We start from the raw sequence: 14,505 nt of genomic DNA, 5'->3' as shown, positions 1-14,505 counted from the left end.
ATTCATGGTCCTTCCTTGGCAAGTAGGACATCCTATTTTGGTGTGGGGTAGACACCAGATTTCATGTTGATAGCTCACATCGTCTTATATGTCGGTTAAGGATATTTCCCACAAAATAAGCAAAGTTATGATGAACCAAGGTTACTTCAAGGAAGTATCGTAAGTATGTTTTAAGATGACGTTCACTTGTATTTATCATGGTTTTATGACTTATGGTTGCTAACTCTCAAGATGCATGTTTTAGCTTGATCATTGCTTACTCATGAAAATGTCCCTTTTTAGCATGTTTTAAATGTTTATATGAATGGCTATCATACTTGGTACATATTTTGTACTAAGGCATACTCTTGCCTACATTTCCCCAAATGTAGGGTCCGACTGTCAGGGTTCTCAATTTAGTGGCTAGAGGTTTATTTCTGAGATTTCCGTGCTTTGGTGAGTCCTCATGCTTCGAGGATGGATTATCATTGATTTTAGTTTCTTTCTTACTTTCAGTTTTGGACATGATGTATGGGCTAGGCCCAATTTCATTCTATTGTACTAAATGGCTAATGATACAAGTGTTTAGATTTCCGCTTTACTTTTATAAAACTTTTGGACTTGAAATGTTGTCTTTATATCTTGCTTCTATTTCCTATGTTATGAATGCTATATGGCTTGTATGGGGCCTCTTGAGGTTTTATACACCATGTTACATCTAGGGTGTACCCCTAGGTAGTGACGAACTTGGTAATCAGAGCACAAGGTTTATAATGGTCCTAAGATGTCTCATAAGCCACGTCGAGTAGAGTCTTGTTCATAAGTGTGAAGTGCGCCATATTTATGAATGAGAGGCTACAAGATGATTAGAAAACTCCACTTCTTTCATTACTCTAATGTCGTGCAATAGAGTTGAAATCTATAAGGTCTCTCTCCTAATCTTTACCCACTGCTCTACAAGATATGTGTACTTGAATAGTTTATGCTAGAAGGAATGCGGGAGAGAATGTAAATCAAGAAGCTCCTCCAAGCTCCTCAAGCTCCGGTCGACCCTTTGGCCGAGCAACTAACTAATGCGGAGTTCAGGGCTACTTTTCACGTATTGGCTCAAGCCGTGACAGCCCAAGACAATAGGGATGTTGTGATTCTCGTGAACCCAAATGTGGGTATGACGACATCTAGAGTGAGGGACTTCACTAGGATGAATCCTCCGTAGTTTCATGGTTCTAAGTTTGATAAAGATCCTCAAGAGTTCATTGATGATGTTTATAAGGTGTTGATGATCATGATAGTGATACCGGTGGAAAAGGTAGTGTTGGCCGCTTATCAACTTAAGGGTGTTGCCTAAATATGGTTCAACCAATGGAGAGCAAGGAGCCCGAAAGATATGGGTCCCTCTCGATTTGGAAAAGTTCAAGGTTGATTTTCTTGATAGGCTCTTCCCCCTTGAGATGAGGGAGGCAAAGGTGCTTGAATTTATCAACCTTCATCAAGGAAGCATGAGTGTGAAATAGTATGCGTTGAAGTTCAAACAATTGTCTAAGTTTGCTCCTTCTTTGATTGCCGATTCTAAGGCAGAAATGAGTAAGTTTGTTTCGGGTGTGTCCAAAATGGTGGTTAGGAGTGTCACACCTCTATGCTTATCCATGATATGGATATTTATCACCTTATGGTTCATTCTTAACAAATCAAAGAGGAGAAAATTATGGAAAGGTCTAGGGAGGCAAGAAGAGCTAAAACTGGTCATGGTAACTTCTCACATTCAAGGTCCAATGGACATGGTCGTGCTAGATTCCGACAAAGCTTTTCCGGTCAAGGTTCCTCCAATGCTCCTCCTAAGTTAAATAAGGATAGAGTGTCTAACCCTAAGCCTCAAGGATGAAATGGTAGTAGGTCCTTGTTGCCTAATTGTGTTAGGTATGGAAGGAAGCACGAGGGTAAGTTCTTGGCCGACACAAATGGTTGCTTCGGTTGTGGTAAAAGTGGTCATAAGATAAGGGATTTCCCAATGCTTACAACTAAAGGAAGAGAGGGTAATCTAGCTCCTCCTATTGTTTCAGGTTCCAATGCTCCCAAGCAAAACTGATTCTATGCACTTAAGACTTGTGATGAACAAGGGGGTTCCCTCGATGTGGTTACCGGTATGTTGAAAGTCTTCCAACTTGATGTTTATGCTTTACTTGATCCCGGTGCTACCTTTTCTTTGGTGATGCCCTATGTGGATATGAGGTTTGATTTCCTTGCGCATGTGTTGTTAGATACCTTTTCAATCTCTACTTCTGTTGGTGATTCTGTTGTGGCTAAGAGGATCTATAAAAATATGTCCCATTTCCTTGTCCCATAGAGTTACTCTTGTTGATTTGGTAGAGCTTGATATGCTAGATTTTGATGTTATCCTTGGTGTGGATTGACTGCATTCATGTTATGCTTCTATTGATTGTAGAACCTGTGTAGTCAAGTTTCAGTTTCCAAATATGCCTGTCCTAGAATGGAAATAGGGAAATTCTATGCCTAAGGGTCAGTTTGTCTTTTGTCTTAAAGATAGAAAGATAATTTCTAAGGGGTGCATTTAACATCTAGTTAGGGTGAGGGATGTAGATTTCGAAACCCCTACTCTTCAGTCGCTCCCCGTTGTGAATGAGTTTCCAAAAGTGTTTCCAGATGACCTTCCCGGTATTCCTTCCGAAAGGGAAATAGACTTCGCTATTTACCTTCTCCTATATACGCAACCTATTTTATCCTTCTTACCGAATGGCTCCAGTAGAACTTAAGGAATTGAAAAACCAATTGAAAGATTTATGGGATAAGGGTTTCATCTGACCGAGTATCTCTCCATAGGGTGCTCCAGTCTTGTTTGTTAGAAAGAAGGATAGTATATACTATCGATAATTGAATAAGGTGACAATTAAAAATAAGTAGCCTCTCCCAACGATAAATGATTTGTTTGACAAATTTCAAGGGGCATTTACTTTTCAAAGATTGACCTCCGGTCGAGCTACCACCAATTGAGGGTAAAGGAAGATGATATTCCGAAAATGACTTTTAGAACCCGATATGGTCATTTTGAATTTTTGGTAATGTCTTTTGGGTTGACAAATGCTCCAATCGCTTTTATGGATAATGAATAGGGTATTTAGATAATACCTTGACATGTTGTGATTGTGTTCATTGATGATATATTGATTTATTCATGTCATGACCCAGGGGTACCCCCTAAATGCAACAAGGCGTATAAGACCACAAGAGCCCTCATACAAGACACTTAGCTTTCATAAAATAAGATAATAGAAATGAGTGGAAATTTAAAACATTTTTCAACATAATCAATTTTTTTTTATAAAACGAAGCGGAAGTCTAATACACTTTGTCTCAACCCATCTAAAACAAGAATATCTTTGGGACACATCCCATACAATAGTTCAAAACATAAAATGAAGGAACATAAGGAAATGGTGATCAAATCCTCGAATGCTATGAGGACTCACCAATCTTCAAAATCTTGTTCTACTATGATCCTAGCCACGGGGATGAGAGTTGATATCACTGGACTCTACATTTGGATAAGAAATATATGCAAGCGTATGCGTTAGTACAAACATGTACTAAATAGGATGCTTGCATAAACATCAACATAAGCATAAGAGATATCAACATAATTCATAAGCATAATCAATGCACATAAATCATCATAACATCAGAGGAACACTTTTTGAAGTAACCTCATCTTATCCTTAGTCAAGACTTGGTTCATCCACCTCTAGATATACATGTCATGGAAGGAAACTCAAGCAACAATCCAAGCTAATCATTCATCATACTAGTAAATCTCATATTAAAACATACTTACGATACTTCCTTGAAGTAACCTTGTTTCATCATAACTATGCTAAGTTGATTTAGGAATAGTCAATCCTTAGTTATTCTTACTATTCATGGAAGGCATATCATCTTACAAATCCAAGCTAATTCATTATCCATGGAAGAATACTACTTTATTAATCCAAGCTACCATGAAGAAGCACCTCATCATGCCAACCCAAGTTACCATGAATGGTTACTATTTACCAATTCAAGCTACCGTGTAAAAGCACCCCACTATGCTAGTCCAAGCTATCACAGAAAAACACCTTATCATGCTAGTCCAAGCTATCATGGAAAGAACCTTATCATGCTAGTCCAATCTATCATGGAAAGAACTTTATCATACTAGTATAAGCTATCCATGGAAGGGTACTATTTCTCAATCCAAGCTACCATGAAATGGTATCGCCTTACCTAGTCAAGCTACCATGAAATACACGTTATCATGCTAGTTCAAGCTATCCATGAAGGGTACTATTTCTCAATCCTAGCTACCATGAGTTCTACTAACCCAAGCTACCATGATTTCTATTAACCCAAGCTACCATGAAATTGTCTTGTCTTACCAAGTCAAGCTATCCATGAAAGAAGCATCTCATTATGCTAATCCAAGATAAGCCTTATCTATCATAGTTCATTAATTCTTTGATTCATTTTAGGTGAGCAAGCCTTTCAACGTAGAATCATTCGATGTGAGAAAACCTTTCACATTCATACATTCATAGAGTAAATCATATGGGTTAATCCTTCCATAATAATTCTATCTACTAATCAACATTCATTATATAAGTTTTACTCTCAAAGCCCTACTAATCATAATTCATGTCTATATGCTTCACTCTCAAGCAATTATATCTATATGCTTCACTCTCAAGCAATCTATAACGTACCATATCAATCCTATATGAATACATCTAAATCCTCAATTTCCCCTTTCATGGAGTAATGAAATTCATCTTAGAATCATGGGTTAGGCATGGGTACATGTTAATTCATGCTAAAATCAATGAATCTACTCAATTCAAGCATAAACAATCATAATCCACTAATTTGGATCAACATTCATCAATAACCACAACGTTAGAAGAAACCCTAACTCAATTTAGGAATTTCTACTTCTTAATTGGGGAAATCTTAGGGGCTCCATGGATGAAAGGATTCCATGGATGAAAAGCCATCATACCTTGATAAAAAAGCCCACAAATTCTCGAGGATAAAAGAATTGACCTTCATCCCAACTTGAATTCTTTCTTCTTTTAAAGTTCTAGAGAGAAATATTTGAGAGGAAGAACTTGGGATTTCTTTTGGGGTTTTGGAAATAATGACTTGAATGGGTGATTTAAGGTTTAAAATCACTTATATAAGGGTCCTAACCTTGGGTAAAACAACCTAGAATTAATCTAATTAAAACTGGAAAGACCTATTTACCCCTCAACTTAACAGTGGCCTGCCCCTTACCATGCGAGGCTCCACGAGCCGTGGTCCACATCGTGGTCTTGGACCAGTGGCTTGGAAGCCAACCCTTGACCCCATAAAAATCTATCTCATGTTCACGACCACTCCCACGTCCCATAAAGGCCTTAAAGAGCCATTTAGTGGCTTGTGGGAGTGTCTCTTGTTTGGGCAGCCTTAACTAGCCACTACTTAGCCCTCCACGAGTTCCACGATGACCCGTGGTCCCCACCACGAGGTGTCATGGTGGTCATGGGAGATGAGGCATCCTTGGTTGTCTACTGCCTAAGGTCTACGGGCACCAACACAACTCGTGGTGCCCTTCACGACTCGTGGGGACTTTCATGAAGAGTGCCAAGGCTAAATCTTTGGTTTGCAACCTCTTCCTTGGAACCTTGCTTAGGCTACTAAGTTCTGAGGTGTTACATTATCTCCCCTTTGGGAACATTCATCCTCGAATGAAATTATAGGCACCTTTTAAAGGAAACGACTAAAGACTAGCAACCTATAATGCATGCAACTCATGTAAATGCCCACAACCACGGAGGAAACATCAACTCCAAGATAAACATACTCAATGCATCATATGGAAGGTAGGAACAACATCTACTAACCTAATATACATGAAATTTCAATATTTCTCATGTTCAAGGAGGAACTATCATCTCCAATCTAAAATCATGCTCAACACAATCTGATGGAGCCTATATGCAATCTCTACTCAAAATGATACATCAAATGAGGAATTCTCAACTCCAAGCTAAGGCATGTTCATCAATTCATCTCATGAAGTCTATAGGCAACTCATACTCAATGCACTACAACATGACGGAAATCAATCATATAAACTCATTTTCTTACAAAATACAAGTTTTTCATGAACATGTATAAAATCAGGAAATCATGGGATTATCTAAAACACATGACACAAAAACAAGGAACAAACCATGGGGAACTCATTATCTCTAGCTAGAAGATGAGTAGTGTCACGACCCAAGCGTACCCACTAGATGTAACAAGGCACAAAGAACCCCGAAAGACTCCATGTAAGCCACTTAGCATACCACAACATAAGATAATAGATATGATGCAGAATTTTTTAAACCCATTTCCGTACAATCGAAGTCTTTTATAAAAGCAAGCGGAAGTCTATAACCAGCTAATACAACTTGAATAAATCTTTGGGACACAACCCATACAAAAGTCTAAAACATAAAAGATAGGTATAAAGGAAAGGTAATCAAATACTCGATGCAATGAGGACTTACCAAGTCTTGAACTCCTTTCTATACTAGAAACCTAGCCACGAGAATGGATGTCAATATCGCCGGACCCTACATTAGATAAGAATATAGGCAAGCATATGCATTAGTACAAAATGTACTAAATTTGATAGCTAGCATAATATTATACGAGCATAACATAAGTGTTAGTCAACATAAGACATAAGCATGATCTCCAACATATACATAATATAAGCATTAGTCAACATAAGGCATAATCCATAAACATAGGAGATACATCATATTCATAAGCATAGTCATTACTTAGATCTTTATAACATAAGAGAACTATTTCTCAAGTAACCTCAAGTCATACTTGTGCAATGCATGGATAAGATCCTATGATCCCACCCATGTTAAGCAAGTCACTTTAGGTTCTCATTCAGATTTATCATCGTTTGATCTCATCCTTAGATTATTTCTCATAGACAAGAGAACATTCACCTTTAGTCACACATGTATTGGAAGGGCCTTCCAAGCTACAATCCAAACTAAGCATACATCATAAGCACATTCATTACATAGACCATCATAGCATAATATAACATACCATGAATACCCTTAGATCATACTTGTGCAAAGCATGAATAAGACCCCATAATCCCACCCATACTAAATAAAGCTTTTTGAGTAACCATAGTTCAAAATTCATATTCTTGTTGTGGGAATTAGCCTTAATCGACATAGACCATATGAGCTTAACATGGAATCCGGTGTCTACCCCACACTGAAAAGGGGTTTTTCTACTTGCTTAAGGTAGAACCATACTCTTAGCTTAGGTTGATCCATTAGCTAAGTAACCTATGAGGGCTTAGTTTAGGGGATAAGGGGATTGCTACTAGAAACCTGGCCTCTACTATCATGAGGGCTTCCATCCCACTAGATTGCTTCTAGGAACCCAACCTTTACTAACGTGAGGGCTCCCATCTCAAGAGATTACTACTAGAAACACGGTCTCTACTAACCTTTCAACAACACACAACAAGGTCATAATCATAATCACTTTACTCTCGAAGTGTTCCAAAAGCATATACATAACCTTCATAAAACATGCATAATACCATATCTTTCCTTTTCAAGGATCAAAGGTCATATTAAGTCAACACATCTAGAATGACTATATTAGACATGGATATTATAATAATTCAAGTAATGAATTCATTACGTGCATGATCTCATATACTCATGAAATAGGTCATGTGGGTAAAGTCCTTCCACAACCACACCATATACAATTCAACATACATAATAACTTTACTCTCAAATCCCTAACATTCCTAGTTCATTCATATTAGATTTTGCCCTTAAGGCCCTAAAAATAATCACTCATACTACAAGCCCTACTCTTAAGAAATACTTTACATGGTCATCATATATGACAAATTCTCAAGACAATCTAACCACATGCTTCATTCTTAAGCAATTCTAGTCATATATCATCATATAAACTCTATCTCAACACTACTAATCATGATTCATCATATGACCCCTAATCTAATCAATTCATGTTTACAAGCTTCACTTTTAAGCAATTCATATCTAGGTGTTCTAACCTCAAGCAATTCATAAAGAAATTCATCAATCTTAGAAGGTCACATCTAAGCCCTCAATTTCCCCTTTTATGGCATAAAACCAAACTATATCAATTTCACCCTAGAATCTTAGGTTAATCAAGAATACATGTATAATCATACTAAAACATGTAACTATATCATAACCCTTCATAAACAACCATTATCCACTCAATTGGATCAACTTACAATAATACCCACTATATAGGAAGGAACCCAAACTAGAATTGGGGATTCATCTTCACAATTGGGAGAAACATGGGGGCTTCATGGATGAAAGGGATCCATGAATGAATAAGCCATCATACCTTGGATACAAAGCCCCCACAAAGCTTGGAAGATTGGAGGAATTTGACCTAGCTTTATTCTCTTATTCTTCTTCTTTGAGTTTTCTAGAGAGAGAATTTTTTGAGAGGGAATTGGGTTCTTTTTGGTGGGTTTTGAAATAATGATTTGGATTCACTTAATTAAGGGTCTGAAGTCTTTATATAGGTGGTCTAAGTAAGGTTAAAAGGACACCACTTAACCATTAATTAATTCCAGAAAGTTCCACTAAGTCATCACTTAACCATCTAATGACCAACACTGCCTCACCCACGAGACCACGCCCACGGGGCGTGCTGGTCAAGCGTGGGTGGTGGTCTGTAACACTATTTCTGGGACCCTGACCCACGACCCCTTACCCACGGGGCGTGGGCCCCCTACGGGGTGTGGGTCCCTTCGTAGGTGGACTGTTTTGGGGCAGAATTTAGGGTCCTCCTCAAGGACCCTTGGTTGGTCCTTAGGGGGTCGTACCTTGATGTTTTAACCCGAAACCCTTCATTTTAAGTACAAGGAGTTATATCTACGACTCTAACCCTCACTTCAAGCTCTAGTTTAGCGTACTAGTTTCCGAGGTGTTACAATATCTCCCCCTTGGGAACATTCATCCCCGAATGACGTTCTAGGAACTTCTTCAGGTCACGACTCTAGACAAGCAACCCATCATGCATGCAACACATCTAAATAAACACAACCAATGGAGGAACTTCATCTTCTTACTAAACATACTCAATGCAACACAAGGAAGTAGGAACTACATCTAACAACCCAAAATGCATCGAATTCTCAACATCTACTTATGTTCAAGGAGGAACTACCATCTCCGAACTAAAACATGCTCACATACACTCATGGAGCTCATATGCAATTTACTCTAAAAAAGCATTCACTTAAGTAGGAATCTCTCAACTCCGAACTAAGGCATGCTCATTAATTCATCTCATGAAGTCTATAGGCAAATTATACTCAATGCAGTACAACATGAGATCAATTATGCAAACTCATTTTCTTTCAAAACACAAGTTTTCATGAACATGCACCACATAAGGAAATCATGGAAACATCTATAACACTTATGTCTAGGGGCAGATTTACATAGAGGTTAGGGGGTTCACGAACCCCCTTCGTCGGAAAATTACATTGTATATATAAGGTCAATTTTTGTTTTGATGAGTATATATCTTAATATGAACCCCCTCAACACAAGTAAAGAGGCTAGCTCAGCGGGTAACGGGGTTCATGAATTTTTCCCAACGTCTTGGGTTCGATTCTTCGCAACAACATTTACTTCCTTTTTTCTTTCTTTGGAATATCAAATAGCAAAGCTGAGATGGGCTCAACATTTGGGTTCAAAATCTCAGTCCAGTGGATAACTTTATTATTTTGGGGCTGAAGCATAATTTTTTTTTCTTTCTATTTTTATGCTATTTCTCCTTTTCAATTTCGATTGTTCAAATTTATTAGGCACACTATTATCATTTTTGTAATTTTTTTTATCTCTATTGTTCATTTTATTTTTATGTAACTCTCTTTATATACTAATTTAAAGGAACTCTTTCAAAATTATAAATTGTTCTTAAACTTGAAAATTGAGATAGAGATAAAATATTTTAAAAGATAAGGTAAACTAACTTTAATCGAACGAAGAAATTTGAAAGGCATGAATATTCATGATATTTCTTTCGTTATTTTTTTCAATTTTATTCTAGTATGTAAACTAAATTTATTTGATTTAGTCATCTTTTACGGATGGAAAACCTTATAAATTGAATAAATAAACTAAAAATCGGCGATGCCATTTATTTATCATTTTAATAGTCATTATAATAGTAGTAAATCAATCCTTACACATTTTAAAGAGTATTAAACAATTTTTGAAGTAACATATGATTGAGTGAAGAATAATTTGATTTATTTTAAAAATTCAATAAAGTACAACAATACAATATAAAAGGAAAAAATGTCACAATTTTTTAAAGAAGAATCACTAAAGTGGGGTAAAAGTAGGAAGAAATGCTAAATGTGGTATGACAAGGCATGTTCAATTGAGCAGATTAAGGATATTTTTCTTCCCCAATTCGGTTTGCTCCATTTTTCGATTTAACTTTATATGTTGAACCCCCTCCACAAAAATCCTAGCTCTGCCACTGCATATGGCTTCACATAAAGAACGAATCATGAGGAACTCCTCATCTTAATGCTAAAGGAGGAACACAAGGAAAAATGATGAGGATATCGTGACTTCTTATTGGTCCTTGGCCTCCCAAGTAGCACCCTCACCTAAAACCCTCACTCAAAGACCACTCCTTAACACTTTCATGGAAGCAACTTCCTTGTTCTTCCATTTCTTAACCTGTCGGTTTAAGATCTCTACCAGTATTTCTAAATTAGAGTAATTCTCATTAACTCCCAACTCTCCTTAAGGAATTTATGAATGTCGAATCTCCAACACCCTTCTATATCCAAGAGTCATGGAAAAACCGGATACACCGGTACCACTCATTAAGCAACTCTAGTTCAGAAGCAACCTTACCAACTCCACTCAAGATCTTATATGAGCCTACAAAATCGGGACTAAACTTCCCAAACTCATTACACCTCTCAAGGTGAGAATTTCAAGCAAACCTAAATCATGAATATCAAGAACACTCAACGACGTTGCTATCTAAGTACATCATCTCCCCCTTGGGAGTAAGCCTATATGGACTCTTCTAAGTATCATTTCTTTCACTTCTAAGGTCGGATTAAATCATCACTAGGTTTTTACATCCATCACACAAGATTATCCCAAACCATGGTGAATTACACTACTATTCTTTTGAGGAGTCTATTCTCTGACCACATTTAGGAATTACTCAAACAACCATTCACCGAATCTATTAACATACCCCAAAACTCATCGTGACTAAGTCGGGTTCTACCATCATATAGCATAACCCTAATGCAACCCATCCAAACCAAAGGCAACATCAAATTCTATCATACCAAGTTTATCCAGTCACAAAAGACAAGCAACACTAGAATCTAAATAAGCATAAAACACATACCGGGAGCAACATTCGGAGGACACTCTTGTTCACCTCTAGCTTGGAAAACATAAAACCTAATTTTCTTTGGAGCATTCGCACCCGAACCACTTGGACCGGATGAAGGGTAGGGTTGAGATGTATGACGACTATCCCTTTGATTTCTACCAACCGTAGGGCAATGCCTTATCTTGTGGCCCAACTCACAACAACCGAAACAAACATTGGAACCCGCTAGGCATTTACCTACATGTCTCTTATCACACCTAGCACAAAAAGGCCATAGAGACTCACTATAAATTCCTTGCAGTTTAATGTTAGACACCACATCTTCGTTAAATCTTAGGGGAAACCTAGAAGGACCTTGTCCGGAGAACCTTTCAAGAGGATAATTATCTTCACCAATCCTAAACCTCTTTTTCTCCCTCAACCTTTCTTCAAGTTTCTCTTCCTCAATTTGTTGAGCATAAATCATAAGACGAGAAATATTCATATCATGATCAAGCATGGCCGTACGACATTCTTTTACTACTAAATCAGACACTCCCGACACCACTTAATTAATTTTGGAAAGTTCCACTAAGTCTTCACTTAACCATCTAATGACCAACACTGCCTCACCCATGAGACCACGCCCACCGGCCTTGGGTGGACCCATGGGGCGTGTTGGTCAAGCTTGGGTGGTGGTCTGTAAAACTGTTTCTAGGACCCTGACCCACGACCCCTTACCCACGGGGCGTGGGTCCCTTCGTAGGTAGACTATTTTAGGGAAAAATTTAGGGTCCTCCTCAAGGATCCTTGGTTGGTCCTTGGGGGGTTGTACCTTGACGTTCTAACCTGAAACTATTCATTTTAAGTACGACGAGTTGTGTCTATGACTCTAACCCTCACGTCAAGCTCTAGTTTAGACTGCTAGTTTTCGGGGTGTTACAAGTAGAAGGAAAGAGATGATGATATCGGGACATCATATCGGCCTCGGCCTCCGAAGTATCACCCTCAACTAAATGATTCCTCCATAACACAACTTCCATGTCCCTCAATTTCTTAACTTGCAGGTCTAAGATCTCAATCGGTACTTCTTCACAAGAGAGATTCTCATTAACTCCCAACCCTTCTAAGGGAACTATAGATGTCGGATTTGCAACACACTTCTTTAACATAGAGACATGGAAGACCGAATGCACCAATGCCAACTCATTAGGGACCTCAAGGTCATAAGCAACCTTACCAACATGTCTCAAGATCTAATATGGGCCTAAAAACCAAGGACTAAGCTTCCCTTACTTCCCAAACCTATTTACACCCTTCATGGGTGAGATTTTCAAGTAAACCAAAATCATGAACATTATGAACACACAACGACCTTGATATCTAAGCACATCATCTTCCCCTTGGGAGAAAGCCTCAACAGACTTTCTAAGTACCGCTTCTTCCAATTCAACTAAGGTCGAATCAAGATATTACTTAACTTTCACATCCATAAAAGAAGATTCTAAACCATGGTGAACTAGAACACTTATCAAATTCATACATGCCGCCAGGGCATTAGTCAAACCAAATGACATCACCAAAAACTCATAATGACCATATCGGGTTCTAAAAGCTGTTAACGGGAAATCATCATCCTTCACCCTCGATTGCTGGTTACCTGACCTAAGGTTAGCCTAAAAAAAGTAACTAGCTTCTTAGAGTTGGTCAACACTAAAGTCTATTTCCCTTACCCTAACTAGATGGGAAATGCAACCCTTAGCCATCATCCTTCTAGCTTTCATATTAGAAACAAACTGACCTCTAGGCATATAATTTCCCCCCTTCCACTCTAGGATAGGCTCATTAGGGAACTCAAACTTGACTACACGAGTTTTACAATCATTAGAAACATAACAAGAGTGCAGCCAATCCATATCGAGGATAACATTAAAGTCTAGTATATCAAGTCTATCAAGTCACATACCCATAATTGGCGTCACAAAAGACAAGATAGCACCGGGATCTAATAAAGCATAAACATCAAGTTGGAAAACTTTTAATATACCGGTAACCATATCTGGAGAACACTCATGTTCACCTTCTAGCCTGGAGAGCATAAAACCTATTTTTGTTTGGAGCATTCACACCTTAACCACTAGGAGGAGCTTGCTTGCCATCTCTTCCCTTAGCCCTAATCATTGGACAATCCCTCATTTTGTGAGCACTTTCACCAAAATTGAAGCAACCCTCTGTGCCGGCTAAACACTTACCCTCTTGCCTGTTTCCATACCTAGCACAAGTAGGAAATAGGGATCCACTACTAATTCCCTGCAGTTTAGGGTTAGACACCCTATCTTCATTATACCTTGGAGCATTGGAAGAACCTTGTCCGGAAAACCCTTTCATATACCTAGGATGACCATGTCTATCGGACCTTGCATTAGAGAAATTAACATCATCAATTCTAGACCTTTTTTTCTCTCTAGATCTCTCTTTAAGTTTCTCCTCTTCAATCTGTTGGTCATGAACCATAAGACGAGAAATATCCATATCATGGACAAGCATAGCCATACAGTATTATTTCACCAATAAATCAGACACTCTCGAAATGAACTTACTCACTCTCGACCTAGGGTCGGCCACTATAGATGGAGTATACTTTGACAACTGAGTGAACCTCAAAGCATATTCCATAACACTCATATTTCCTTGGCAAAAATTAATAAACTTAAGCACATTAGCCTCTCTCATCCTTGTGAAATCCCTTACTCTATAAGCCACCGTACCCACATTTGGGTTCACGGTGACTACAACCTCCTTATTGGCTTGGTCCATCACGGCTTGATCCAATACTTGAAAAGCTATCCTAAACTCCACATTTGTCACATTTTCAGCCATAAGGTCGACCAGAGCTTGAGGAGCTTGAAGAGGAGCTTCTTGATCCACATTGTCTTCCTTATTCCTTCTAGCATGAGCCCTTGTAGTAGTCATATCCTGAAGACCATCGGGTAAGGATTAAGAGAAATACCTTATAGAGTTACA

The sequence above is a fragment of the Solanum tuberosum genome, unplaced genomic scaffold (assembly GCF_000226075.1).
Source record: "Solanum tuberosum cultivar DM 1-3 516 R44 unplaced genomic scaffold, SolTub_3.0 scf00031, whole genome shotgun sequence".
NCBI lineage: Eukaryota > Viridiplantae > Streptophyta > Magnoliopsida > Solanales > Solanaceae > Solanum > Solanum tuberosum.
Note: the sequence above shows the minus strand (reverse complement) of the source record.